The sequence below is a fragment of the Corvus moneduloides genome, chromosome Z, assembly GCF_009650955.1.
Source record: "Corvus moneduloides isolate bCorMon1 chromosome Z, bCorMon1.pri, whole genome shotgun sequence".
In the NCBI taxonomy this organism is placed as follows: Eukaryota; Metazoa; Chordata; class Aves; order Passeriformes; family Corvidae; genus Corvus; species Corvus moneduloides.
The window spans coordinates 600,053-624,383 of record NC_045511.1 but is presented as its reverse complement, the minus strand read 5'-3'; the positions used below and the strand labels follow the sequence as shown (position 1 = coordinate 624,383).

The 24,331-nt window shown below is 54.4% G+C and overlaps 2 long non-coding RNA genes across 4 annotated transcripts in view; one reads left to right on the top strand and one right to left on the bottom strand.

The window, feature by feature from the left end:
- LOC116437813 overlaps positions 1 to 24,088 on the top strand; it is a 109,903-nt gene extending 85,815 nt beyond the window's left edge. Inside the window, exons 9-10 of one of the 3 annotated variants that reach the window (XR_004237487.1) lie at positions 14,621 to 14,716; positions 15,419 to 24,088. This is a non-coding gene — a long non-coding RNA (uncharacterized LOC116437813). Of the gene's footprint in view, positions 1 to 14,620; positions 14,717 to 15,276 lie in introns of all 3 variants that reach the window. The other 2 variants (XR_004237485.1, XR_004237486.1) reach the window with 2 other exon arrangements.
- Positions 7,002 to 10,272, bottom strand: LOC116437818. Its single transcript, XR_004237492.1, has 2 exons — positions 9,981 to 10,272; positions 7,002 to 7,359 (listed from the first exon to the last, which is right to left on the bottom strand). It is a non-coding gene; the product is annotated as an uncharacterized LOC116437818 (long non-coding RNA).
- Positions 24,089 to 24,331: the final 243 nt, after the last annotated feature.

Here is a 24,331-nt window from a genome sequence, read left to right as displayed (position 1 = left end):
CGGGAGCAGCCTGCCCAGGGGCTGTGCCATCCCGGGTGCTGTGCCACCCCAGGGCTGTGCCCGGGCCATCCCGAGCTCCGGAGCCTGGGCAGCGTCAGACCCAGGCAAAGGAGAAGAGCTGCACCCGGCTATAGCAGAAAACAAATGGAATACACCTTCTAAAATACTTCGGGTTTTTAGCAATTTTCAGAATTCGGTGGGGTTTTTTAGGGATTTAGGACCACTCCAGGCTAACACTTCTGGAAACACCCCTCTGAAAACAATCCAGCTCCAGAGGGATTAAATGCCCAAATATTGCTGCTCGCTTTTAATGCCGCCGTAATTATTTTACTCTAGTTCCTACCCAAGCTCCGTCTGGAAATCAGGAAGCCCAGGATCTTGTGATCCTCCACTTTGAGTGCCTAAAACAGGGAAGGGGAGGAAGGACTGTTCCTATTTCCTTGTTAAAGTGAGGGGGGAAAAATGGAAAAACAGGTGCTTTAAAATTTTCCAAGGCTCAACCTAAATGACAAAACGCAGGAGCATTTCATTGTTTGAGTTTGGAATAAAAGGCAGATAATTAGGAAATTGGGAGTCTATTAATTTCCCAAATTTACTCAGGCACGAAGCACTGAGCTCTGGTGATATTTGCTTACCTCGTCATTATGCAAAAATATATTAGCTAATTATTTTGACTAATGCAATTAAGATATGCATATTTAGCATAAACTCCACAATAGAAACGTTCCAGTCAGCAGTTGCCGGTTGCACTCGTGGGCAGCAGAGAGGGAAAAGGCTCCGTGCGGGCTCTGATGGCAAACAGGAATATTGCTCCTGCTCTGCCATTCCTGCAGGAATTCATCGGCTCCCCGGCGCAGGAGGGGCCACAGAGGCTGTGCCGGGATTGCCGAAATCCCTGCGGGGCAGGGCCTCTCCCCCGGACATGTTTAGGACCCTCAGGGCCTCCTTGCATGGAATCGTGGAATGCTTTAGGCTGGATCTCAAGGATCTCTGGCACCCTCCCAGCCAGGAATTCCTTCCCCATATCCCATCCAGCCCTGCCCTCTGGCACTGGGAAGCCATTCCCTGTGTCCTGTCCCTCCATCCTTGTCCCCAGTCCCTCTGCAGCTCTCCTGGAGCCCCTTTAGGCCCTGCCAGGGGCTCTGAGCTCCCGCTGGAGCCTTCCCTTCTCCAGGCTGAGCATTCCCAGCTCTCCCAGCCTGGCTCAGATGGGCTCCGGCCCTCAGAGTGTCTCCCTGGCTTTCCTGGCTCTTTATTTTGTCTGGAGTGCCTCGGGATCAGCACTGCCTGCACCGCTGTCCCACACTCGTCCTTCCTCTGGTGGGTGACAGCTCCAGCTCCTCAGCCCTCCCTTGGGCTCTCTGGGCTCCTGCCCTGCCTGGAGCATCCTTGCCCAGGCGCCCCCGGAGCAGCCCCTGCTCACCCCTGTGCCCTTTTTTCCTGGAGCTCAGTGGGAAGAGGCTTTTGACCAGCTCAGCTCTCCCGGCCTGGCACGGAATGCCAGCCTTGCACTCACAGAATTCCCAGGGCTGTGCCATATGCCGAGCACCGGGGTGAGAAGCTCCAGACTCGGCACGCGGAGCCGGGGCGGGTGAGGAGACGCAGGAGGGCTGGGAAATTTCCTCTCCTCTGCAGGGATTGCGTGAGGAACAAGAGGCTTCTGGAGCACGGGGGAGGAATTGCGCCTGGTTTTCTTTCCCTCTTCCAGTAGAGACTGATGGAAAATCCAGGGATTTTTCAGTGCCTGGCAGGCTTGTGTGGTCCAGATGTGACCACTGGGATTCGGGAGTGAAGTCTCCCAGGCTTCCACCGAGTGACATCCCAAGGAGCTCCAGGGCTGCGAGGAGAGCCCAGCACGGAAAGCTGGGAATGTTTGGGTGGCTCCCTGAGCCGCAGCTCCAGCTCTGCTGAGCGCTGGCTGTGCTTCCAGCGGAGCCAGTTTGGCTAATTCCTCCGGAGCCATGTGGGCTGTCAAATGGCTTCTGCTGTATTTTGTTGCCCTTTCAAATATTTCTCCGAGAGTGGGATGTACCATCTGCTGGCCAATCTGGCTGTGTCTGCAACAGCGCGGCTCCCAGCGCCGCGCCCATGGGCGCTCAGGACCCAGCCAGCACCCTCCGATACCCTCCAGCAGCCTCCAACACCCTCCAGCAGCCTCCGACACCCTCCAGCACCCAGCAGAACCAGCCACGGCATCCATCCAGCACCCACAGGGTGTCCATCTGGCACCCGTCCACAGCACCCAGCAGTGGCTGGAACAGCTGACCTCTAAAGGTCCCTCCCCACCCAAACTATTCCGTGGAGGGGCTGCCCCTTTCCTGGCGGCGTTGAAGGCCGGGCTGGATGCGGCCCTGAGCAGCCTGGATGAGCTGGCAGCGTCCCTGCCCAAGGCAAGGGTTTTGGAGCTGGGTGATCTTTGGGTCCCTTCCAGCCCACAGCATTCCATGATTCCACACCTGCGGGACGAGGAGTCCTTCCACGCCACCCCCTGGGGGCTGCACTGCGCTCCCAGCGTTCCCTCCATCCTGATGGAGCGAGGGTTTCCCTGAGCTGAGGGCTCTTCTGGAGCCACACCACCAAGTTTTAAAGCTCTTTCCCTGCCTTTTCATTGACTCCTTTTCCCATCTTGCACATTCACAGTTCCTGCTGACTCCACACTGCTCCCTCTTCCCAGCACGCTGCTAGACAGGTTAGAGAAGGCGGATTAGACATTGCTGACGGTGCCGAGAAACCCTCATTTCTATCCTGCCGTGGCGAGAACAGGATGGCCTTAGGGAAATCACTCCAGTAATTCCCTGGGGATTGCTCTGGGCTTTGTTAGCCAAGCAAAAGGCTCAAGGATCAGGAGGGGAAAGCAATAATATCAACACTCGTCTCCCAGCGTGCCCGAGCGAGGCACTGGGAAAATAATCTCCTTAAGCGTGGCCGATCCTCTCCCGCTGTGCGTGCACACCCCTGAGTAGCGCCTACACCTGGGAGTAAGGTGTGGGTAAGACCCCCCACACACCAGGCACCCACAGAGCACCTCGAGGTTTGGTCCCGGCAGTGTCACCTCAGCCTTGCTCCCTTTTCCACCCCAAAGTCTGTTCTTTATCAAAAGCATCGACTCCAACTCAACAGGTTTAACTCTGTTTCATCTCCTGGGTAGGGGCTGAAAATTCCTGGTGATTCCAGGCTTCTTTTTTCCTCTAAGAGTTTTCAGAACCAGGTTAATGTGCAGTTTTGTGGCCTGGGAATATGTAGTGCTGGGGAAAGCTTCTCAGGCAGAGTTGAAGGGATTAGGGAATGCACTTGCAGGTGGGATTTCCTCCCCAGCAGCTCCAAAACTCAAGGCACAAAGAGCAGATCTAAGAATGGGAATTGTCTGGTGGCTGCGGGGTCTGCCCCTCCTTGGCTAGATTTTCATCTTATCCGCATTTAGGGAAGTTTTGGGCCGCAGTGATATAGCATTTTTAAAAGCAGGGGGTTTGTAAGATCAAGGTGTGCCCCAGGAAACCCCCTGGATTTGCTCCTGGGTGCCCAAGATCCCAGCACATGCCAGCTGCTGCTCAGGGTTGCTCCTCCAACGGCAGTGATTTTATCTCCCCCTCCCAGCGCTTTACCTTTATTCCTGATTATTTTAGAGACGCTTAACAAGTGTGATGGGAACAGCTTTGGGGGCAGATTATTGCAGCAATGGCTGCAATGCAAATCCCATTAGGTGCCGCGGAGCCGTGCCACACATCTGACAGGGATATCTGCGGCCCATCTCACCCCGCTCAGCTCCTGAGGGGATCTCTGCTCCCTGGGAAGCTGCAGTGAAACTTAATCGGGAATTACACCCTCTAAATACCCGCTGAGGAGAGAGTGGACTTTTCAAACCCAAAGCCGTTAATCTTCTGTGGTAATGAGGGGAAAAGCAATGGAGATGGTGGTGGAACTCGCCGAGGGGGAACTGGGAGCTCCGGTGATTGGGGGCTGCAGGAAAACTCCGGCTCTTCCAGCAGCCGGCAGAGAAGGCCTTTCCTTCCCTTTTTTCCCTTTAATTAATTCCACAGGGATTGGAGGAGGGAGGAGACCTCGGGACTGTCGGGGCAGGGCAGCAGGTGGATCCTGTGCAATCACAGCGCCGCAGGAACGCTGCCCCCGCATCCCACAGGAGAGCCCAAGGATGCTCGGAGTTAAGGAGAGGCTGGTGGGTCTCTGGCACGGAGAGGGTGTTGGAGCAGAGCCAGGTGTGGCTCCTGGAGCTCACAGCTCCCAGGGAGAAATCCGGAGGGAAAAGGTGTTCCGTAACTCAAACTTTCTGCTCCCTGGGGGTTTGTGATGCCAGAGAAAGGGGCTTTGTGGGCCCTGGACTCGGAGAGTGCAATTCCCAAATCACAGGAGCAGCGCCTCCAGTGCCTCCTGCCTGATGAGATCCTGCTTTCAGTGGGCTAATGATTAAGAAATAACCTAACGATTAAGAAATAATCGAATGATTAAAAAATAACCATATTATTAAGATCACCATTGCACTGATGCAGCACGAGCTGCAGAGAATTCCACCCCAAACCGTCTTCCAGGGATGGGGAATGCACAGCCTTTCTGCTTGATCATGGATGGTGGGGAAAAAGGTTCAGCAAAAAAAAGGAGAAGCAAACTTCAGCTGCGCCTGGCTGGGAACACTGGAGAGGACACAGCTTCAAGTAATGATTATTTTTATTTTGGAAGACATTATCCGAGGGCCTGTTTCCAAGGAAAGCAATCTGGGTTGTGTCTGGGCTGAGCACACGATGTCATCCTGCTGCAAAAACAGCAAACACGGTACCAGGATGGCCAAACAGGAATGTCATGTGGGAGACACATGGAGAGAGCCTCGCTGCGGGAAGGGCTCAGCTGGAGAACAGCTCTGGCCTGGGCACAGCCCCGGGAGAAGCTGTGTGTGCAGCGCCTGGAGTCGGGCCAGGGAGAGCAGCGAGGAGCATCCGACACGGAAAACATGCCCTGAGAGGGGACATGGAAAGAGCTGGGCTTGTTTAGTCTGGGAAAAGGTGGGAGAGGGAAACGTGCTCTTCCATGTGGTGCAGGCTGCGGCAGAGAGGGAGTGCTGGATCCTCCCAATGGCCACAGACATGGGACAAGGTCCTGGACAGCTGACCACACCTAAAATTAGGGGTGTTGCATAGGAATCAGTGGATTTATTATCCAACAAAAGAGGGAACACCATTTCCTAATATTTTCCCCCTATTTTTATCCCCATGACTGAGCGGGAGAGGCACGCTGGCATGGGGCTGGAGCATGGAGCTGGGGCATGGAGCAGGATAATCTCTCCCTGCTGCCCCTGCTCTGCAGAAAACCTGCGGGAGTGAGCAGAAATCCGGCGGGTCGCAGCTCTCCCGCGGCAGGTTGGATCCCAGGACAGCTGCCCACGGGGAGGGAGGAACCTGTGACCTCGCTGCGCTGAGGCAGCAGCGGAGCTGCCGCAGCAAAGCCGCCGTAAGCGCTTCCAGCGCAGCTGGGAGGAGGGCACGGAGCAGGCGGGATACCTGCGGCGCGGGGGCTCGCCAGAACAGCGGCAGGAGCAGGAATCGAAGCACTTCTGGGAACTCACGGGGCAGGGAGGGCTGTCCGTGGCTGCTGGAGAGCTGGAGTCACTCCAGCACCAGCCGAGCCAACTGAGGGCGGGGGTCCCCACAACGCCCCGAGCGCTCCAGGAAGACTCGGAAAGAAAGGAAGAAGCCAAAGGAGTTCAGGGTTTGGGAGACCCGTTTTCGTTAGGGTTTCCATCGCAATTTTGCCTAATTAGTCTCCAATAATTAATGCTGCGAGTGCAACGGAGATGGAATCAGACAAAATGCTGGTGAGGAAGCCCCATGGAAGCCATCCATCTTTGGGTAGTAATGATTATGTTCTTTTTTATTATTAAAGATCCCATTAGAAAGAATTTATGATTTTTCCCCTTTGTGAGAGAAATAATCAACATTCCGTTGGCTGCTCCCGGTTTTGGTGCGGAGCAGCCGCGGATCCGTAATTAGCCACAGTTAAAAAGAGATTTTGCCTGAATGGCTTTTGGGGAACATTACATCCAAATTACAGCCCCGCCGATTTATTTCCAGGGAAAATACGCTCCTAATAAATAACTCAAATCCAGTTGGTTTGAAAAAACATTTAGATCCAGAAGAAAACAGGCAGGGAAGGAGAATGAGGGCGCTGAGGGGCTGGAAACCCGCCGGGGAGAGAGGTGTGCCAGCGAGTGGGTCCAGAGTTCTCGCAGCTTCCACACGGAAAGCACAACATTCCTGCCAATCCCGTGAAAGGAACGAGACCTGGGCATGATGAAGAAAGCCAAGGAACAGGTACGTGAGCAAGCTCTGGAATTTCACAGCCATGGAAATGTCCTGGGAGAGGACCTGGCCTGCTCCCACTGCTCCCGGGCTTGGAGAACGGTCCCAGCAAGGAGCTCTCCATGGAGAACAAAAGGAGAAGTGCTTCCAAACAGGAAAAGGGAACACTGGGATGATAAGGGTGGCCTCTCTCAGAGCAAGGAGATCTGCGTTCCCCGGGTGGGGAGAGCACATTCCAGCCAAGCCAGGGCCTCCTGGGCACTGCCAGACCTCCCACTGCTCCATGCCTTCTGTGAGCCGCCACTCCTCGGTGGAACGCAGTGGCCTTTCAGGGCCCTTCCATGATTTTAAGGCCAGCAGAAAGGAGCAGCCCCAGCACAGCTCCGGCGCTTCCGTGGGGAGTCAGCTCTGCGGGCGCCACGTCTCCTCCGCACGGCCGTTCCCAGAGGCAGCGCTGACATTCCCAAGATGTCGGGAACGGTCCCGGCTCTGTCCGGATATAAATAGCACGTTTTGCTGGGATCGTGTTCCAGCTCAAGGTGCAGCTTCATACCTTCCATGGGTGCCATCTCCGCAGCTGCACTTGGAAGTGCCTTTAATGGGAAGCCATTACAAGAGGAAGTCATTTGGAGATCATTCCCATGCTGGGAAATTTTGTTTCCGGAGCCATTTAATGCAAATTTCAGTCTTTGCTTGTTGGGAGTTGATGAATTCCAACGGCGCTTGCCTCGAGTGAAAAGATCCGAGTTTTATGCCGTCGGATTCGCTGCGGATCTTAAAAACAATGCCTGCACAACTTCCATTTAATGTGGGAATTCAGCTTTTAATTTCCAGCCCACAGTGATGTGCAGCCCGGAGTTTGGCAGGCAGCTTAATTCCGTATCCAGGAAGGATGTAGCAGGGAGCCTTTTCCATCCCGAATCAAATGGAATTGGTGATTTGCATGCACCTTTGGAGTCAAAATCAAACATTTGCCCTGGCTTGGCCCTCGTTTAATTAAAATGATGAGAACGTGCGATAGGCTTTTGGTCTGAGGCAAAAAGGATGCACAGCCCTGAAATTTGGAACAAACATAAAAAAAATTGCGAAAGGCATGGTTGGAAGTGATAAGAAATGCCAAGACTATGTATTACATGGGATCACGGGATGAAAATAGAAAATATCCTTAAAAAAATCCCGGCGTGCTGTGAAACTGTTGTAGGAAGGGCTGGATTGGATTACAGGCTTTATGGATAATGTCCCTGCACCCAGCACTGTCCAGGCTCGTCACCCAGGCTGAGGGGGCTAGGAGAGGGAAGGGAACGGGAATTTTCTCTTGGATACGGGCTGGAAGAACTGGTGGGTTCCGATTTGCATTTGTGAGCACAGATTCATTTCTTTAATTGGGAGTTTATTGCGTTTGGAATGAGTTGAAACGCAAGGAAAACAACTGCTCATTCCTAGGGAGCACCATCCATTTTGGGAGCCGAGGCTTCCCTCTCTGCTGTTCCCATCCCTTCTGGCTCCAGGGATTTGGGGCTTTTGTCAACATTGGAGTGCCAACCTTGCCCTTCAAACCACGGAATGAGGAACAGGGGCACGTCCCAGCCGGGAGGGGGGTGTGCCCAAGAGCCCTGCTCCAGTGCAGGAACTGCAGGATGAAGGACTTAATCCACGTCTGCTTCCCCCAGCCCACCCAGACTTGTTTTCCACCATCCTCTGCAGCCACCACTTGTGCTCAGGCTGAAGCACAAGCAGGCAAGGGGTGGAAAGTTTGAAGAACACATTTCCTCCACTGAAAAAAAAATTTTATTTTAAAAACTGTAATTTCAAACGGCCCTTAAAAGAGCTGATTGAAATAGAGGGGGTTTTTTTTTCCCAAAACCAAATCACCACTTGAACAGCTGAGCTATTTTTAGTCCCAAAGCTTTGCACTTTTAAGTTGCTTGTTTGATACCAGTAAAATAACGAACAAAGGAGGAATTCATCCAACCCCATTTAACCCTCCAGAATCTGGGGTCTGCTTTAGCCTGGCCGCTTGGGATGCTTTGGAGCCATGGGAAGGACGCTGGCTCCTCCAGGACATCCATCCCACCTGCCCTGGACACGGCCTGGAGGCATGGCAGTGCTGATCTGGGTTTAAAGGGTCATTTTCATACCCACCATCCCAATTCCCTGTCAGCCACACACAGCGGCTCCACAGGGGAAAATTCCTCCCCACAGGAATTCTCCCTGTGGGAAGAGCCCCACACTGGGTCTCCACCAGCCCATCCTGTTTCCTACAGCACCACAAGAGCTGACTTTATTTTAATTTGTAAATACTTTGATGTCTGGGGACTTGGCTCTTGCACAGTGCTAAACTTCCAGCAGGAGGGAACAGTTTCCAGGACTTTTAACTTGCCTTGATTTCCCACTATTCTTCATCTCAGGGGGGAACCGCTCATTTCCAAGTGGGATTTTCTCCTGCTCTTGGGCTTGCTGCTCTTGCAGGAGTCACGCGAGGCTCCGCTCCTGCAAACCAGCCCGTGCATCTGCTTTGGGAAGGACTGGTGGGAATGGGAGTAGAAGGGGCCAAGCAGCAAAACTCCGGATGCTTTGGGAAGGGAAGACGAGGAAGGAGGGATGAGCTGGACTGGGAACTGGAACTGGGGGCTTTGTCCCACTGTGGCCATCCCTGCCCTTCCTGCAGCGTCTGAAGGAAGAGGGGAGTGTCAGAAATCTTCCTTTTCCCTGAAACTGCAGCAATATTCCCGGGGCACCCATTTTCCCATCTCCCCCTGTGATATCCCGGGGTGTCACCTTGAAAGCAAGCCAGTGCTCAGGACAGCAGCTCTTCTCCTGGTTTCAGTGCCTGGCTGCTCATGGATAAATGCGAGGGATTCTCTAACCCGGTGTGAGGACAGAGCCCGGCACAGCCCTGGCTCTGCTCACAGCAGGAACCGGGGCTGGAAGGAGCTGGTGCTGTCCCCGGGGGCAGCCTCAAGCAGGACAGGAGGGAAACCGGGCCAGGCAGTTCCATGCCTGGCGATCCTGGTTCCCAGACCAGGATAATCATGGATCCCAGGCCAGGATAAAGGCCCTTTTAAACTTCCGGGATGCAGCACATCCCTAACACGTCGGCCGGGCCTGCTGCCATCCTGCCGGGCTTTTAGGGCTGTCAGGAGTGTCCTGTCCCTTACGGAGAGGTGCCTCAGGTACCGTGGGCTGCCCAGCGAGCTCCATGCCAGAGTCAGAGGGAGCCGGGGCTGCACATCCATCCATCCATCCATCCATCCATCCATCCATCCATCCATCCCTCCATCCATCCCTCCATCCATCCATCCATTCCTCCATCCATCCATCCATCCCTCCATCCCTGGCCGGGGAGACGCTGGCTGCAGCCTCCAGGCGCTCCCCGCTCTGCGCCAGGCCGGCCCTAATGCGCTTTGCCGGGGAGCCGCGGCCCCCCCTCGCTGTTCTGGTTTGGTGCCCAGAACATCTGGTCACCCTATAGCCTTTTTTTAATCCAATCGCGCCGCTCCCTCGGCACATTCCCGGCTGCCAGCAGCTGAGCCGCGGCTGCTGGCACCGGGGAGCCAGCGAGGCGTTCGCACGCCGCGGCCGCAGCCCCCGCCGGCTCCGGGCGCTGCCGGGGGCTCGGCCGGCCCCGGTTCCTCATCCCGCCCGCACGGCAGCGTTCGTTCCCAATTTACGCACGAGGTTCGGCGCTGCTTGAGGGAAGGAGCTGTGGGGACACAGCAGCGAGGCTTCAGGGCTGAGCTCTGTGCCCAGGGCTGAGCCCCGCACCCCCCGGGAATGGCCGGGAACGGCCCCCGGTTCCTTTTCCTGTGGGAGCTCCCAGCGGGGGTGGATCCTCGCCCTGGAGCTCAGCAGTGCCACCTGAGCGTGTCCCACCGCGGCTCTGCCGTGTCCGGAGCTTCGGCTTTTGCCGCCCTGCTGAGGTCAGTCCTGAGGTGGCACTGACCCCACCCCGGACGAGCAGAGCCCCTGGGGGCTCGGGGAAGGAGCCCAGGGGCAGGCTGAGCCTAAAGCCTGAGTGAGGGACTCGGGGAGCCCCTGCCCTGGCTGGGGGTGACACTGGGACCCCCCAAAGCTGTTCCCTTTCCTTGTGTCAGTCTGGGGGGGAAACTGGGACCGTGAGTGTCCTCCCGGCAGGATGCCGTGCCCAGCCTCGCCACTGAGCCCTGCCTCGCCAGAGGGCTGCAGGAGGTGCTTCCCTGGCATTTCGGGGGGTATTGGCAGGGACAGCCCCCCCGGCTCTGTCTGGGGCTCCTCTGGCACTGCCACCACTGAGCCTCACTGCCTGCAGTCAGCACACGCTACGGTAGCCAGACTTTCCCCGTCTCTTGTGCATTCCCTACAAATCCATTTAAAATGTTGCTATAATGTCAAAAGAGACCCTTAGGACCATCAGATTTCAGAGGCCTGACTTAAAATAATAAAGCCCAAGGTCCTCAGCACATGGAACGAAAAGAGTTGGGGCTGGAAAGGGGATAAATCCCTCTCCAGCACAGCACCAAAACAGCTTCTGCCGGATGCTCTGGGGTGTGGACACCCAGCCAGGGGCTCCCGGAGTCCTCTGTGGGGCCATTCCAAGGGAGCAGGGCCACCAGGACCACCCCAAAGGACCATTCACCGTCCCGAGGGATGTGGGTGTCACTGTGCCATGGCAGTCCCAGGTCACATCCATCCTCCCACTGCAATGGGAGCGGGGCCGCCTCAGCAGCTCACACAGCACGTGTTTGGGCTAGCGAAGCACCCGGTATTAGCAGAAACCCTAACATTTCCCAAACCCTGCAGAATCAGCTGCTGTTTTTCCCCCGGTACCTCAGCCATGACATAAGCGCTCCAAGATGTTCACCAAAGGATTACACATCGCAGTGTGGGCTATCAGTCTGGCAAAGAGCAGCACGAGCTCTGGTATTTGCGAGTGATATTTGAAATCCTAACCCCAGAAGAAAATCGGCAGGCAATAACATCCTGTTTTCCGCGGAGAGCGTCCCGCTTCCCCAGCAGTGGGAAAAGGCTGCTCCTCATTCCTTAGCACGGCATGTAATACCCTCTGCTTTATGCTGCGCTCCGAGCTGGGAGCAAATATTTTTCCAACAACATCACCACATGGAAAGCGTTTTGCACATCTCAAACCTTCCCACCACATTGTTTTGGGAATGGAACACAACCTGCCGGGGCGGGGCCGAGCCGTGAGGGACGGCTGAGCTGGCGGCCTTCAACTGGGGACTTTTAGGTGGCATTTGGGGAAGAAATTTTCCCTGTGAGGGTGGTGAGGCCCTGGCCCAGGGTGCCCAGAGCAGCTGTGGCTGCCCCTGGATCCCTGGCAGTGCCCCAGGCCAGGCTGGAAGGGGCTGGGAGCAGCCCGGGGCAGCGGAAGGTGCGGAGGGTCCCTTCCCGCCCGCCCCGGCCCTTCCCCGGCCCGTGAGCCAGACTGCGCTGCCGCAGGGAACGCGCCACAAGGTGGCGCTGTGCCCCCGCTTTCCCCTCACGGAGCGGCGGGAAGCGGCGGAGCGCCGGGAGCGCGGGGCGAGCGCAGAGCCACGGACCGCTCGGGATGGAGGCGCCGTCAGGGATCATCCAGTCCCACCCCTGCCATGGCAGGGACACCTTCCACGAGCCCAGGTTATTCCAACTTGCCCTGGAACAATTCCAGGGATGGGGCAGCCGCAGCTGCTCCGGGCAACCTGTGCCAGGGCCTCACCACCCTCGCAGCCAGGAACTGCTTCCCAGTATCCCATCTAGCCCTGCCCTTTGTCAGTGGGAAGCCATTCCCCCTTGTCCTGGCATTCCGCGCCTTTTCCAAAATCCCTCTCCAGCTTCCCTGGAGCCCCTCTAGGCCCTGGAAGGGGTCCCAAAACCTCACTGGGGAGCTGCCACATCCCCCATCCCGGGCGCTCCAGGGAGGGGAACATCGGCCCTCTGAGACTGGAATGAAATATATGACAGATGGCTTAAAAAAACCTAAAAAAGCAATTATCAAAGGGGAAGGGTTTGGAACATGTCCTTTGAAATCCAAATTTGTTTAGCATTTTTAGCAGCTGAAATAATTTTCGGAGCATCTGATGAGAGCTTTGAGTGCTTCCTTCCCTCCTCTCTCTCGCCAAGCCATCCGTTCAAAGGCTGCCACTGGCACAGCGAGTTCCCTGCTTTATTGCTGTTGGAATTTTTCATTGGGGAATGGTGGAATGAGGGGATGAACTGCGATATTCCCGGCTGAATGTCCTTTTGAAATGTTCCGTGGCTTTGCAGAGGATGGAAGAACTGTACTCTGTGATTCTTCAAACATAACTACATGGGAATGTGTCTCATTATAGCTTCCCTTCCTTCTTCACTTTCTTCTGTTCTTCTGTTCTTTCTCCACCAAAAAAAAATGGGAATTAATCATCTACCTTGTCCATTATCCATAGGAAGTACCAGATCACTGGAAAAATTAATAAAATCCCATACCTGAGGGGTGAGGGAGCACCTGTTTATCACAGGCAGCTGCTCAAGTGTCCTGGTGTTTGAAACTGCTCCAAAACTTCCCCAGGGAATGTGGATGATCGGGAGTTAATTGGCCCCAACTAGCTCCCATCAAGCAGATCCAGGTCATGGAGAGGTTTTCCAGCCTCCCCACATAACCCAGCCACAGGCAAGGGCAATTCCCTGCTCCACCTTCCGCCCATGGGCGCCTGAAGGGTGCAGCCTGACTCTCCATGCTGGGAACCTCTGGAGATGCCTTGCATCCAATGGGATGAGTCTCAGAAAAGAGGATAACAAGGCCCTGAAGGAGATTAAAGTTCGCTCCTTCTGGTGTGAATCTGGAGGACAAACACTCTCTAATCCCGCTCCAAAGGGGAGATCCAAGGCCTTTAAGTCTCTTAAGCCACGTTCGTTTGGGCTCAGCCGGGAGCTGCCCTCCGGCTCCGCCGCTCCCTCCCGCTGCCAGGCCAGGGGGACAGCGGGGGCTTTGTGCCAGGAAGGGGGCACATCCCAGCAAGGGGGGGCTATAAACCCCCAAATCCGGGTTTTTCCCTGGTTTCAAGTCGGTGGGATGGCAGCAAGGCCCTGCACTTGCTTTGGTTAAGGGTCGCTCAATCTCCAGGGATTCCCAGACCAGAACTGCACTTAGAATCCAGCATCATCCCTAGAGAAACTTCACACAGTCTTGGAGCAGCTTCCCAGGTCTGAGATTGTTTTCTCCTTTTATTAGAGCTCTGACAGAGGCAAATCCTGGGTTTCCTAGGATGGAGCTATGAAATAAAGCTGCCTTAAGGAGACTCAGTCAGGAATGCGGAGTGGGAAGTGTGGGGGCGAGTTTGGGAACACGCTAAATCTTTGTGGATTTGGGGAGTGACTGAGATGTGACTCACCCTGGGGGCATGAGGTTCTCATTCAAAGTTTTCATGCCTGTTCCCAGAATTTCCACCAGAAATTCCACAATTTTCACCCCCCCCCAGAGGCTCCTGAGGTGCAGGGAGCATCACGCAAAGATCCCTCCCTGTCCCAGGGTCTCCTGGAAACGGTCCCAGATGGGCTGGAAAAGCAGCATCTTTCCTCTGGAAGAGGAACCACCAGGCTGCAAATTGGGGCGCCCGGTGAGCAAGCTGGAAGGTGCTGCCAGGTGTGCGGCTTCCTGCCTGGAACAGGGACATCAGGCTGGAAAATAAACGTGGGAAGGGAGCAAATCCGCGGGATGGAGGCGCTGCCAGCGAGCGGGGCTAAGCGAGCGCGGGGAGCTGGAGCGTGGTTAATGTAATTACACATCCACTCCTTGTGCTGCACGAGCAGGCGAAGCAGCACTAATCCCCAATCCGATACCTGCAGGGAGGCCGATCGGGAACAGCTGTTTGGACAACAAGGAACGAGCCGCACGCGCTCCGGTTCCGCGGGCACTGCCAGCGCCCGGCCGCTCCCTCCGCACCCGTTGTAGGAATTAAGCGCTGCTCCGTACGAAATGACAGCGCCTTCTCCCAGAAATCCCGCTGCCGGCTCGTTCATTAGCACAGTAACGGCGTGGCCGGTTTTGGACAGGACTTCTCGCCGATTCCCAAACTCATTCCGGGTTTGGCTGCCTGGGCCGGGCGACACAAGGAGGGACACAGAGCTACGATGCTCTTGTTGCAAGGGGGAGTTTGGGGATTTGGGAGTTACTAAATAAGAGGGACAATCCCGGACACAGCGTCTCCGCCCTTGGATTGCCCCAGGAATGCCCTGCTCCGTGGCGGGGAGGGTGTTTCCCTGCCAGCAGCGGCGGAGCACATTTAATTCCAGAGCCTCTAAGCTCCTTGCCACCCCATTACAGTGCTTTAATAACCTGTGTTCTGTTTACACCTCACTCCCAGGTCTGGGACGCTTGTCCTCACCTTCTGGGGAATCATCAGGATGACTCCCAGGATATCCCAGCGCACGCCTGTCCCGTGTCTGCTCCCCACTTCCAGGTTTGTCTGTTTGTGGCCATGAGGGAAACCACAAAAAAGCAAAATATTTGTACGTGTCCACCTACAGCCACCTTTCCCAAAGGCTCTTCCATGGATAACACTCTCCCAGGAGTCCATTTTGGAAAGTGCAGGAGGCGTTTGGGAGCTTTTGAGCCCCACCCCCCCCCCCCAAAAAAAAATCAGTGGCCCTTTAAAATACGGATTTATCAGTATGGCACAAGCTCCCCCAGGATACACTGCCCCAGCCAACAGCTTCCTGTGCCTGGGAAGATTTTCCAAAGGGTTTTCCATGCCTGGGCTTGTTCCAAGTGGAGGACTCTGGGTGAGCAGCAGCTCAAACCACATAGTTTGGAATTTATCAAGTTATGGTATATATAGGGATACTAAGGTGTCTCTCTATAGATATACATAATGTTATAAATATTATAAAGTTATATAGAATAAAATTAGATGTATTATGAAATTATGTTTATTATAACTTAATTAGATAATTATTTTCCACCAAAAAGCGGTGGATATAGGTCAGGGCAGCATCAATCTGAGTGCAGTTTGGTTTTCAGCAGGGATCTGATCAGTTCAGCTGAAGCCGAACAGCGCCACGGCCGCAGAAACAATTCCGAGGGAATGATTTCCCAGCTCCTGGCCGATGGACATGGTGCCATGTGTGTCCTGCTTTCAGGAATTAATGTCCTCCCTCCTCAGCCACCTACTGCTGCTCGCTTCATTAATGACATTCTGGACACCGCTCCCAAGGGCAGCAAGGGAAGGGAAATCTGGCTCCTGTCTGCATGGCAGTGATTCCGAGGCTCAGGCCCGGCTTCTCCTCAAGCTGGGCTGCAAATGAACAGAATTCCTGCTATTCCTGCTGCTAATAAGGAATCAGGTAAGGCTCTGCTTTCACGGGATCATGGAATGCCTGAATGGTTTGGGTGGGAAGGGATTTTAAGGATCACCCAGTCGCACCACTGCCACGGGCCACTATGCCACACCTTCCACTAGCCCAGGCTGCTCCAAGCCCCATCCAACCTGGCCTGGGACACTTCCAGGGATCCAGGGGCAGCCACAGCTGTTCTGGGCACCCTGGAGCAGATCCCATGGGATCCAGGGCTGGGCCCTCTCTGGAAATGACACCTCCATTTGTACTTTACACACCGGAACCAACGTGACTCCCCAGCCCCAACATTCCAGCTCAAATAATGACTCCCATTAAAGCAGCGACAGCGCTGCCGGATAATGCGCCGAGGATAAAGGAGGCATTTAGAGGATGGAAAACTAATTGGTTCAGGAATCAAATTTGAAAAATGCAGCATCTTCCTGGAGCAGTGGGAGTGCAAACCCTCCGCCTTTAATGAGCTGCCTCCAAAGGAGGCGGATGTGTCATATTTCTCGGGATGAGCTTGCATTAGGAAGCTGCTGAGATGGGAATAGTCATTACCTGCTTCCCACAAACCATTGGCTCCTCCAGAGCAGCGGCCGCCGTTCTCGGGGCTCGGGGAGGGCGTGGTGCGAGCAGGGCCTGGCGCAGCCAGCGCCGCGTGCAGGTGCTGCAACGACTCTTCAGGAGCTACCCACGATGGATATTAAAGGAATTTGGGAACCTCTCGGTCCTGATGGCTCCCATCACATTCCTAATGAGGCTCATTTACTGGGGCAAACATCTTTCCCTCATTATTCCTCTGGAATTCTGCGTACGTGCCCCGGCTTCAGGGGGAGCGAGGCTGCCGTGCACACATGGGGTGACATCCACAGCCGGGATACCGGCATGTGCCGGTGGGAGCAGCCATCCCAGCCCTTGGGAGGGAGCTGGGAGCCACAGCCACGTGCTGTTGGATCAATTTCCATGGGAAATAGATTCCACTGGGATCCTGCCCATGGCTTATTTTATCTTTCCTTACCCAAAGCCCTGGGAAGCCAGTTCAAGTCTGCACAATGTGACCTTGGAAAGTGCAGGAATTATATATTTATATCTTTCCAGCTGTATCCCAGTCACCACCTTTCATCCAGAGGCAGTGGGCTGGGTGGTCACTGAAAACATTCCATTCCATGCCATTCCTGTTGGCAGCCATGGCCACTGAAGGCCAGGGAGCACCTGCCAGCTGGTTTGGAGCATTTGGGAAGCTGCTCCTTTCTTTCCCTCCCTGGTAAGGGAGATGGGAGCTCCATCTCCCAAGCAGAGCACACATGTCCCTGGTGGGCCACCAGGCAGCTGCAGCTGGAGAAGCGCTTGGAAAGGTCAGAGGAATACATTAAACTGTCTCCTGGCCACCTCAGCAGATGCCGCTGGCTCTTCCGTGGCCGGAACCTCGGGCAAAGCTGCCCTGGCAGCCACGGCCCCTCGGCTCGGCCTCCCTGGGGATGCCGAGCGGGAGAGAGTCACCTTGCCCTGGCACAGGGAAAACTGGGCATTTGGCTGCAGGGTGTCAGGAGAAGAGATGGGAGACAGGAGATGGGAGTCAGTCATGGCTGACAGCAAGGGTCACTTATGGGACAGCACCCAGACAGGACACTGCTGTTTATCCAGGGCAAAACTCCACTTTGGGAGTTTTAATCCCCCCCTTGGGATTTCTTTTGGAACCCTTGTCAGTTTGAGCCTCAGTGGTTCAGCCCCAGAAATCCTGCTGGCCATTCCCAGCACGGCCTGGAGCCTGTGCTCAGGGGGACACCCTGTGCTGGAGTTCCCAAAAAGCACCTGAGGACAGGCAGGGACCCTTCCTGGGACATCCCAATCCTGCCTTGTGCTGGAGCTGCTGGTGGTACTGGGGGAAGAGCCCCTTGCACCTGCCAGAGGGGAGCAGAAAGGCAGCTCTGAAACTGGGAAATATTCCTTTAATCAGAAGAATTAAGGAGTAAGAGCTCCAGATCCTGCTTCCAGCTCCGAGTGCGCAGGCTCGCTGGATTCTCCGCGGTGCCGAGGGTTGAGGGAGAGCAGAGTTTGGCCACTGGCTGGAAGAGATAAGCCCTGCACGCTCCTGAATGCCGAACAGGGGTAATGAGGTGATATTCCCGCTGATAAGGAGCCCTCCCCGTTATCAGCAGCGAAGGCAGGTGTTCCCAGTGTTTATGTTTGCAGCGGAACACGTTGCGTGGAAATCGATATTACGGTGAAGCTGTTGTTCCCTATGGAAAATGGAAATCAATCTGTGAGGCTCCCGGGCCCTGGGAGCTGAGTGGAGGAGCTCTGATGGTGCCTTGGAGAATCATGGAATGGGTTGGCTTGGAAAGGATTTGAAGGATCATCCCATTCCACCCCTGCCATGGGCAGGGACACCTTCCATTAGCCCAGGTTGCCCCAAGCCCCATCCAGCCTGGCCTGGGACACAGCCTGAACACCCAGTCAGAGCCAAGCGGCGGGGAAAGGCTCCTGGGATGGGGAGCACCCAGCAAAGGTGTCCACGGCCACTCCTGGGTGGGGCCTGGGGCCGTCCCCACGGCCCTGAACCCGATGGCTCTTTGTGCCAGCCCTCCCCAGCTCCACGTGTTTACATTCCTTCTGCTTAATATTTCTGCAATCTTCTCTGGCATCATCCACTCGGAATTTTTCTCCTCCCACTTCACACCTCGGCGGAGCCTTCTGGTCCCGCAGCAGATGCATTGTGAAGCTTCTCCTTCTCCGGCGCCTGCATATGCTCCATTAAAAGTGTTTGTTTCTTTGAGCTGCTCCGAGTTGGGATGTGACAAAAAAAAACCCTCCCAACTTTTTTGGCCTGGGTTCGGCAGCCCCCGGCCCCGCGCCGAGGAGCTCCAGGCGCGCGGGGTCCCCGTGTCACCCGCCCGCTGCGTGCCAGCGATTTCCCCGTGCTCGCGCCGGTGCCTCCGACGTGCACTGGCACCCAAAGATAGAAATTGGGCTTCTGCATCCCCTGCACAGCAAGAACATGGTGGGAGGTGCCAACTGGGAGCACAGAAACCGGGATGGAGCCGTTGCCTAGTGATGGGAAGCGCGGGCAGGCTGGCATTTCCCGCGGCGGGAACGCCACCCCCCACCTGGCACCGGCACAGGGGGCTCCGAGGGGAGAGGGGACGCGGAGGTCACCCCAGAGGTAAACTGAGGCACGGCCAGCGCTGGGAGGGCACAGATCCCGCCTCTCCTCAGGGATGCCTGGTACCCCCAGGGCTCCAAGGAGCTCTGCTGGTTCCTGCACTGCCACACTGGGAAAACATTTCCCTGAATATCCCAGCGTGAGCTGTGGGGAAGGCTCTGCTCCAGACACCCTGCACAGAGCCAGCAGAATTCCTGCCTGGATTAATAGCCCCACGCATGGATTTTTATGGCATGGCTCTGGCCACAGCTGCCACCCACCAAATAGCCTGTGCTTTTATTCCTGTTGGAAAAGGTGTTTGGTTACAATTCCTACAAATGTGGGGATTTAAAAATAACGGTGTCCTGCAAGCCCTAACACATTTGGGAGTTTCACTTCCATGAAGCATCCCCAATTATGGAATCCCACATCCTTCACAAAAGCAGTATTACAGCGTATTTCAGGATGCTTCCCACTGGGAAGCAGTGCCCTTGTCCCCTCTCTTGTCACCTTGGGCAGGGGTGCCAAGGGAGGGGGTCCTGTCCTGCGTGGGAATTCCCATTTTCCCCATTTCACTCTGGAATCGCACCTGGCAGAGCGCTGCCCTTGTCCCAGACCCCACCAAACAGTCACTGACCGGGGGCAGCCCTTTGGGGCACTGCATCCCAGGGGCTCCATCCACCTCCAAGCCCCACCTTGGCTCCCGACAGCGGGGAGCGGGCCGGGAGCGCCGCCCCTGGCACTCCGTCAGCGCGGCTCCGGTGGCACGAACAGATGCTCTCCCGCTCCCGCTGGCCTGGAGGTTGCTGAGCAATTTGGGGGTGATGGATGAGATGCTCCGAGATGATTTCTGAGCGTGCCATGGGAAAGAGACCACCATCCTTCCAGGCGATGGGAATTGCTCCGGAGCGTGCTCTCCACCTGCTCCCTCTGCAGCCCAGGGCTGGTGTCCCTCACTGAGCCATCCAGCACCCGATCCCAGGGATCTGCAGCACCAGCAGCTCCAGAGGGGGCTGGCCTGTCCCTTCCCAGCTCCACAGCCAGCTGGAAATCACCAGTTCTGACAATATTCCCTCAATATTAGAACAATTCCCAAACATATGGAAGGACTCCACTTAGAGTATTAAGAGCAATGAAATACTCCAGCTGACATTTAATCCATTGAAGTCGAGGATCCATTCCCATCCCTGAGCACGGGGTGAGATCCCTTCCCTCCGAGGCTGTGCAGCACTTTCACCTGTCCGGTTTTCCGCTGCCCGGTTTTCAGGTGCCACAGGTGATTCCGGCAGGGGAACGCCACCTGCCCGCACTTCCGAGGCCCAAGGAGCCGAGGGAGAGGCAGGAGGCCCGGCCTGACATTTGCCAACTGGCTGGGATCCTCCTTGTAGCTGAAAGTCACCGTGCCCCCCGCCGTTCCCAAGTCTCACATCCCATTTTTCCGCTGTCTGGCATGAGAAATGCGGCTGCCGCGGATCCTCCCCCGGCAGGTACCGCTGTCGAACATGTTGCCTTCACAACATGACACGGAGCCTAAAAACTCACAGAGAGACTAATTACTGCAGGAAAATTCCAGCCCCAGCCCGAGTTCCCGGAGCTGCAGCTGACAGCCCGGCCCCGGCCCCGGCTGCTGTGGGCAGCTCTCCCGGGAGGGGCTGTCACCCCGTCCTGCTCCGGCTCTGATCCCCGGGATCCCAGTGGGAGGAGCCCTCAGGAACACCAGCCAGCAGCACCTAAGCCGAGCCTAAAATACTCCAAATTAAAACCTGCCAGCCCTGCAGTTAGAAGCTGCCATCCCTTCTCTCTGCTTCCCAGAAATAATATTAATTCCCATCGAAAAATGGGATTAAATTCATGCCTCAGTAGCTACAAATCATCCTCTGACAGGCAGATTTCATCTGAAAGAAAATATTGAGGGATAATTGATCTGGAAGCTGAGGTATCAGCTCACATTTACCTGGGGGTGTGTAAGAAATGCAATCTAGAGCATTTATATCTGGATAACTCAGATTTCCCTGGAATCGGGAAATAATGCCACATGAATTCCTCTAAAAAGCCATTTTGCCCAGGAAAATTGCCCAGGGAGAGCCCATTGTTTTCCATGAAATGAGGAGCTGTGCAAGTGGAGTCATTCCATGCTCTGAGCAGAACTGAGGAGGAAAAACATCTTTCCTCCCCTTGGAGCTGCTTGAGAACTGTAAAAGCTTTAAATTCTGATGGTCAGAAATGGGGGAAATTCACCAAAATGCCATCGTTTTTCTGCCTTTTTTCCCATCGACATTATAATGTGGTAATCAGGGAAAACACCTCCAACTTCCTTTCCCTTTTCCTTAATAAAAATAAAAATTAAAAAAAAAAATTAGAAACTGCCAACGATTTCAGCCCTGGGATGGAGACTTTGGGGCATTTTATCCATCCTGGCACTCTGACACTTTGGTTCCCTGACCTTTCCTGGCCCAAGGAGAAGCTCCAGGACTTCCTCAGGCTCTTCCCATCATCAGCTGTGCACAGAAGGAATCGGGGCCCGGCACGGGAAGTGTGGAAAGCCGGGCTGGACCACCAGTCCCGGGGCTGGGCTGGGATTACTGGTCAGAGTGGGGTTAATTCAGCACATGGGGGGTGATTTAAATGTCACGTTTGCAGGAAACAAGGCTTTTGGTGTCTGATCCATGATCCCATGACGATCCCATGCTTGTGCTTCCCTCGGTTCCTGCATCCCAGTGCAGGACTTGGGACTTACAGAGGTATAAACCACGAAAAATGAAAGGGCAACATTTGAAAAGTGAGAAAAAGAAACGAGTATTTCCTGATGGTTCATTTAAGGGGAAAAAAGGCATTTTCCCAGGGAATGGTGTGTTCCGAGCAGCAGAGAGGGCCTGGGGAGCAAAATACACGTTGGCAAGGGAGGGAAAGTCGTGGAGCGAATTCTGCTGGCAGCTTTTTCTGCAGAAAGCCGCAATTGGAGATTTCCCCCAGTGTTAATGACACGGTGTTAGTGACACACCACTGCCTTCCAGAGCTCAGCCACCACGGCTCCTGCTTGCTCGGGAATTTGGGAAATTCAGGCCATTGGGGGAACATTTGGGAAAACAAAAGCCTTCTGAAAAATCCAAATACTAAAAATATTAATGTCACGGGAACTCCTGGGTATTTCGGTTTAAAAACATCAGCAAGGAGATGAAGTGTTTTGGCCATTAAATGTTATTCTACATAGGAGGAAATGCAACCCTGAAATTAAGTGGAAAGGTGTTTTTCCCTTTGCCTTGAGAATCGTTTCAGAATTCTCTCCCTGGAAATTTTAGGGAAAAGTGTATTAAATGCTCCAGAAGCTCTGTGTGTGCTGTCAAGCCTTTGGAATTTGGGGAATAACTCAAATTAAGGGGAACACATGGCAGGAACTCAAGTCTGGCCTGGCCGGGTGCTCAGGAGATGCATGGAAGGTGATTTTTGGTATCTGGGAAGCTCCACAACCTCCTGCTCTTTCATTTTCAGTCGGTTTTTCAATTCGGAGCTTTTCCACATGGGACATTCCAAGGGGAAAACAACACTTGGAGTTAGAACTGAGGCAGTCCCGGAGACAAATGTGATTAATGGGACAATCCTGGAGACTGGAGGCAGTTCCTGCCATTCCCTGCTCTCCAAGGGCCGCTTGTGCTCCCATCCAGCTGCAGATTCCCAGCACCACCGGCGTCCGACCCGGGGATGTGACATTTGAAACCCTCGGTCACTGGGGGCTGACTTGTGTTCATTTCACTCCAATAACCTCTTTTCTTGCTTGAGGGAATTTTGGTGGAGCCACTCGTGGCTCACCTTTCCCGAAACATATTCCCTAAATTTCTTCCCAAAATAGATACACACTCACACAGAGCTCCCAATAATAGCCTTAAGTTAATCATGCCCTAATTAATCAGTGATCAGGTCTTATTAAGGCGGGATAACAGAGCTCCTGATTCCCACCTGCATTCCCATCCAGGCTGCCAACACGTGCAGGAGGCACCTGAAGAATGTCGGGATGAATTTCGGGATAAATTCCCTAGGGTGTACAAGCGGCTACCACGGCAAGGATTCACTTTTAATTAAATTAAAACTTAGCTTTCAGCTACATCATATATGGGAAAAAAAAAATCAGGACCCCCCGGCCGGGTTCTCCTGGTATTAACTCAGTTCCTGCGAGGCCGAGGTGCGTTGTCCCGTTTTCCTGCAGGGCGTGCCGAGGCACGGGGGCTGCAGCCGCCCTTGCCGGCCGCAGGCCCAGCCCGGAGCGCCGCAGAACCGGCGCTTGGGATGGCGCGGAGGCTCCGTGAGCCCCGCGGGGTGACTCCGCCGGGCCCGCAGCGCCACCTCGTGGGGACGGGCCGGGCCCGCATCCCGCCCCGGCCTCGCCCCCGCATCGCCCCGGGGCCGTCGCGGCGCGGCTGCGAGGAACCCTGGAGAGCGTCAGGGCCAACGCCTCCCTCCAGCCCTGAAGCGAAAACGCCCCAAAATAAACAAACAAAAATAAACTTAAAAAACCCAAAATCGACCCCAAAAATCCCCGTTTGATGATCAGCAGGTGACCCAGAGGCAGGAGGACAGCGGACACCAGCCAGAGACAACCAGTGATGAAATCCACGTGCCCAGGGCCAGCCGGGCAACCCAAAATAAAAATATTCCACATTTAATTTGTCTTTTGTAACAGGAGAATCAAACTTACCACATAACTCAGGTAGGAATAAGGGAAATCCTTTCACAAGGCACTTCGCCGTGAGTCCTAGAGGGGACGAGCGTACAAAACCAGAATCAGGAAGTTTTCGTATTAAAAATTATTTATTTCTCTATATAATTCCATGTCTTACATCCCTCCGAACAAAGGAGTGAGGAATTAGGGGCGGAACGAAACTGTCACCACATGCCATCGACTAACACAGCTCCGGGAGCATCCCGGATTGTGCAGGGAGGGTGAAAACAAACCCGCTGCCTCCCAGAAAACACGGCTTTCTAGACAATTCCCTCTTCTGCTTGGAAAAGAATTCCTATTTTAGCAGGAAATTCACTTGGGATGAACATCCAAATGTGCCAAGGCAGAAAAGAACCACCCCACTGTGTCCAAGGAACAGCAATTAGGCCAGGATTTAAGTTTTAATGGGATTTATGTAATTAAAAATGCAATAAATTTAACTTTACAAAGAGATTAATTATGGCAATTAGACACTTAGCCAGTTTTCCAGGGAATTTACAGAATTCTGTGGATATGGTGCTGATCAATGCCTGATTTACCAACATTAATTTGGTAAATTTTCTTGGAAATGTGCCCTAAGCAGTACAAAAATTCCAATTAAGATGGAAAACTAACATTTGCAATAAATATTCCCTTATTGAAATCAGAGAGGGAAAACATCCAATAAAAGAAGGAAGGAAAAACATCTAATCCCAGCTCTCCTGGGAAACAAGGTCAGGAATTTCTAATAGTAAAAACTTTTGGAACAGTCAGGAATTTGGTGGAAGTTCATGGAATGATGATTTAAAATCTGTGTCCTCTGCTCTGATTTTAAAGGGAAATGGGAATTAAACATGTGAACTTACTCCTATCCAAGAATTATCTGTATTTTGTGGGAATAAC